Source organism: Diadema setosum, chromosome 19 (assembly GCF_964275005.1).
Source record: "Diadema setosum chromosome 19, eeDiaSeto1, whole genome shotgun sequence".
Lineage (NCBI taxonomy): Eukaryota > Metazoa > Echinodermata > Echinoidea > Diadematoida > Diadematidae > Diadema > Diadema setosum.
In genome coordinates, this window is record NC_092703.1 from 24,066,148 (window position 1) to 24,072,164 (window position 6,017).

A 6,017-nucleotide genomic window follows, 5' to 3' on the forward strand; every position below is an offset into this window, starting at 1 on the left:
CTTTGACAGCTTCGATACAGTGACTGACTGATAGATTGAGAATGGCTCAGAAACTATGGCACTTTATCACCGAAGGCATGATTGCGAATTACACCATGGGTCAATTCACAATTATACATTCGGTGTTAATTTGTGCAACTATTCTTAAGTTATCATGATGTTCATGTGTTCATGTTACTCAGTACCTGAAAACCTAACGTGCAATCTTCTTCAGTAACTCATGTATATCTTTATGATATGTGCTGCTTTCCAAGAAGTTATAACAAAATCTATGTTTTCCCATATGTCCCATCAGTGTGGTTTCTATTTCCAACCGACAAAGAAGACATCAGTATACGTAAAAAACAAAAACAAACTCCCCATTTTTGATGCCTGTATAAAGTTGGAGGTATTCAGAACAATAGTGACTTTTTACAGTCACGTTACTGTTTGATATTGACATATGCTTGTGTATTTTAAATTATTCGATTTTGATGGGGTACTTGAAAATGATAATGATAATGATATAAAAACAAACACCATTATTTCCATCAATGATTTGTAAGACGTGAAGTGGTATCTAAGTGATTAGAAATGGAAGGAGTATACACGTCAGTTCCTCGGAAGCAACGTTGTCAACTATATGACTTCCCCTGCGAGGAAGAAAAAAGGTTCGATAAGAATAAAAATAAACGCACTCACATAATGACGCATAATCATCCATAAAATATTTCATTCTGGCAGTGTGTATGTGTGAAGGTGTTTGCGTGTGTGCTTTCACTATCGAAGTTCTTTTTTATGTTACCTTCATTGGTCGTTTAATTAATGATACAAGGAACGGTGTGATCATTATCCTAATTGGTATTGAAGTTGATAATCTACTCCACGATCGCTTCTTTAATGAAACTGGAGCGTCATTAAAGAAAGATAGACGTTCAAGTTCAATTGATTACACTCAAAATGCAGTTAGATGAGAGTATAATGCCATGGTGTCCCATGAAAAATTTCCTGTTCTCTCGCACACGAAGCTTCACTAAATTTTGCATAAATTTAAGAAAAAAAAACCCCATGTATTGATATGACATTGTTTTAGAGTGGTCATTATTAAGCAACGATGACATTGTCAATGAAAAGATGTTCTGGCTGTTGCTGAATTGTTGACCTTTAAAAGATCATAATGGAGTGATGAGTTGTGTGAGGACTATTGATGATATTGGTTAAGGCCCGCAAAACACTACACGACTTTCGGTCGCACGACTGACAGACTTTGGATCTGAAATAAATCAGAATGGCCTCAGAATACACACGCTTGTTCATTTCAGATCCAAAGTCGTTCAGTCGTGCGACCGAAGTCGTATAGTGTGCGGTGGCCTTAATTTGCAGATGCGATTGCGACAGATCCCCTGGTTTTGCAGACAGCGAGTCATGTTGACCATAAAATTCTGAACGTTTTATGTTGTTTTTTATATCATTTAGTGGAACTTTTACTAATCTGTCAAGGCTAACTTGACCACTGTGGGTGGAGTGTCTCTTTAAATAATAAAACAGAGACTCTATATTGGTAGTATATACTGACCGCAGTCGTGCCGGTCAAAACTCTTATCTGAACTGCAAAGCCTATAGAACAGTTTCCTAATACAACCTGCATCCATTTCCCTGAGGAAACTGAAACATAGTTACGTAAGCCCAAAGGAATTTTAACCGTGTGTTGATTGTTTCTCAATAGCTTTCAAAATAGCCTGGCTCGTACATAGACCAAGGTCATGGCATTCAGCACAAGAATACGAAAGTAGATCACGATTATCTACTGATCGCAGTAGATCAGTTAACTTCTTGACCCAAACGTAACTACGATGTCATTGGGTGGGTACTGTGGAATAGTGCCGTGGTTCTCAACTAAACCCGTTGCTTTTGCAGGTGGGCCGTGATGTCAGCCTACAATGAAATAAAAAAAAAAAAGATTAATTTGCGATCTTATTGGGCCTCAAATGAATTTCATAGGTGTCAAAGTGGGCTTCGAGTTGATAAAGTTTGAGAAGTACGGGTACTATAGTGGACACAGACAGGGAAAATTCCCTGGAAGGTTCGTTAGCCCGAAAGCGAAATAAGGTTCGTAATTCCGAAGGTTGGTTAGTACGCACTTTTTTTTCATTTTCGGATTAACGGACCTTCGGCATGACGAACATCGCCAGATCGGGGTGAGGGGGTGGGGTGGGGTTGGGGACATTCTCGCAATATCACGATTGAGTAGTTCAACATAAATTAATGCAAGGAACCATCTTCTACGGTCATAACCTATAAAGACTCATGAACACTGGGAAAACAAACACACTCACGTGTTGTCTACATTTTCTCTCAGCAAATGGCAAGAACGTATTTATTATTCAAGAAACTCATCTTTCATACAGTATATATAACTAATATAGAGGACCACTTTACCACATATGGCAAGATCTGTCTCGCTGTCTTAACAATCGCAGACAGAAAAGTTCATATAGCTTGGATATGTTTGAGTAGTATTGCTACATGTACTTAGTGAACACACCTCGTTGGCAAGCAGAACTATCAAGCCCGCAACCTTGAGACACCTTTAGACAAACACAACACAATTGACGTTGCAACTGATTGACAAATCGCCCTATACATCGACTTAAATAAGCACCGAATTAGTCAGTGCTTTAGTAGTAACCATGATAAAAAAAAAAATTCATGGGCATACATACTCGGGCTGGATTTGAACCAACGACCCCTGATCGCCGGACAGACGTCTCATCCACTAGACCAACGAGCTTCGGCCCGAGTGTTGATTCTAATCCTTATGGCGTGCAGCGGATGGACTGCGTTTTTCTTTACATTAATGAATATCATTAATTTAACTGAACAATTAACAATTTGTAATGAGCATCACATAAGACAATCTCTCTCCCTTTATCAGAAATAAAATCACAAAACGTTTTTCTCCTCGTCAGTGAACATTATGACAAATAAAAAAATTGGTAAAGTTTGTGAAGCCATAATCAAAGTGAACACAATCGATAGTGAATGAATGATAATCACACGCTGTACCTTCGTGATGAAAGTAGCAGCCATGATGTCTGTTTGCTTTGGGTCAAACTGGAAATTACATGAATACTCCAGCAACATGCATTAACAGGTACCTGTTTTTACATTGTAAAAACATCGGCGTTACATTTAACACCATGGGTGTTAAATCTAACACCGATCAAGCTTCAATAAAGGATCACACCCACAGGTGTAGAAAATGTATTGTGACGGTGTTAAAAAGTGTTCACCTGGCACTTCGTGGTGTTAATTTGACACTGTGGCTGGTGATATTTTCGACACTGCGCTAGCGTTAATTCATTAATGACACCGCATGGTGTTGATTTGATATTGGTTGTGTTAATTTTAATGGTATAACACTCGTCCAGCTTCAGTAGGAGACCACACCAACTGGTGTTACTGTGGTGTAAATGTGTTTACACTTTTTTCAAAAATCAAGTACTTTATCGGAAAATTCTTCATCGTCTAGTTCAGAATTAACAAGAAATTCAGTCCCTAGGAAACTACTAGTATAAAAAAACAAAAAACAAAAACAATTTTACATTTTGAAATGACACCCGGAGGTGTTAATCTAACACCATGAATGAGTAACGAAAATTTAACACCAGCTCTGTGTTTCATATTTAACACCGGACTTTTTGCAGTGTATGATTTTATAATTGAAGATCTGAGACGCGCTTCGTGATATAGTCTGGAGTAACAGTAAATTGCGATGATTACAGTTCATGTGGTAGCAGCAGCTACGGAAAAGAATGTCTTCAGGAGTGAGTGTATGGGTTGTTGCTATGACAACTTTAATATACTGCAACTTATACACTTGTATACACTGTAATGGCGAACGTATTTATGAGCCGTGTCTATGGATATTGATGCCCTTTAAACTTCAAGACATTCAGCTATACACTGTCATCTGGAACATACGCATCATACTTCGATACAACCGATGACGATGTACGAATCAATTTTCATGTTCATTTTCTTGTATAACATGTTCTCATTTCTCCATGAAGCTGATCTATTCAACCTCTTCAGAATGACACCGTGTCTGTACTTGCCTTAATTCCAGTCGGTTGCGGCCTATGATCAGTATCAATACTCATGAGCAGTACATCTTATACTACACTGAGAAAGAAGAGATATCCAGATATAACTTTATGTCATCTTGATATGAGACAACAACACGTATACAAACGTAATAGTATACGACAAAAGACACGACTTTTCCTATTCAAGAGGCAAGTTTGCCTTACTACAAATGGAGATCAATTAATTATCCGCCAGACGATTAATACTATTATTCCCGCTCAAAGTGGAGGAAATTCTTGACTGTGTGCATGAGGAGCACAGTGGTCATATCTGCCAACGAAAACCAACATGATTTTGTCCGGTGGGTATAATTGATAACGACATTTGTATTTACAACACGCTCACCCGCTAACAGATCTACAGAGGAAGATCACGTGATTGTTTATTACGTCACTAACGAGTCATCATTATACTAAATTTCACGAACCCACGCCACGACAACAATCTCAGCTTAAAGGGGTGATACAGTTTCGGTTAAGATGGGGTTTCAGATTTCCAACAGTTTTTTTTTTAATTTCTTTTTGAGATAATGAGAAACCTCCTATGAAATATGACAAAGCAGACAACTCTAAGAGGAAATAAGAGCTTATTTGATGAAGATTGGCCTGAAAACAGCTGAAATATCCAAAACAAAGCAATCCTAGTAAAAGGTAGGATCGCTTTTGTTACTTTGATTTTGTATGTTTCAGCCATTTCAAAACCGACTTTCAGCAAATAAATCTTTGAATTCCCCTTAGAATTGCATGCTTTTCATAAAGTGGTTTCTAAGTATCTCACAAAAAGTTAAAAAAATGAATCCTCACCTTAACCAATATTCTGTACCATCCACTTAAACTAAAGTTCACGAACCCACCTCCCAGTAACTACCACGTCACGACAACAATTTCAAATTCAAGTATTTCTCTAAACAAAAATGATCAAGGCTTGGCATTTCTTCTAAATTACGAGAAACAAATACCAGCTCAGCAACAATGCTTCTTCTTTTAGATTCAAGACGGAAATTTTGAGTATATTTCAGAGTATATGATACACTTCTAACATCATGTGATACTCAGGCTTGAGTGACTTCTAGTATAACTTGCAAAATGCAAATCGTTGTTCTTTTTCTTAATGAATACACATTTGACACGTTAAACCCTATGTACAGCAAGTTTTATGCAGCAAATAGTCCAAACGAGGGCACAACCATTCGATAATATATCATAAACCCAAATTTGGGCATTGTTTTGATTTGTATCATACTGCTGCTTAGGATGGCTCATTTGCCATTTCATTTTGTTTGTAAAAAAAAAAAAAGATAGCACCCGAGATATACAATCTATGCCTTTCTACTCAGAGACCAAAGAGCACTATCATTCTGTCTAATTCTATCGACAGCTTGTCTAGAAAAGTGGATTACCAGGTTCATAGAAGAGTATTTGGTCTCCCTTTGACCTTCTGTCCACTAGCTTTGTGACAAGGCGTTGTGGCTGAGGAATGACACTAATTAGACACACCGAGCATCGCCAGAAACGATGATCGCGAGAGCGAATGGCGCTTTCTCCTTCGCCTTGCGGTTGTAGTCTCTTTTCCAACCCTCAGCCACGAGGCCCTGTCAAAAGACTCTCTCCACCATAGCATATGGCTTCTATTCATTTCATGATATGGAAATGAAATAATAAATGAACAGTGAAACAGTCTAAGAAAGCTATCGTATCATAATCATCCTCATCTCCTTCATCATTCCCTTCAATGATTATGCTGTAGTAGGAAGAAAAAGAAGATAAACACGTCAAAAGCTCATGTTGACTGCAATACTCTTTTGCGTTTTAAAGAAAGGAAGTCACATCCATTGTTTCATCTCTTTCCTATTTTTGCATTGCAAGTGGAGTATTAACCCTCTGCATGCC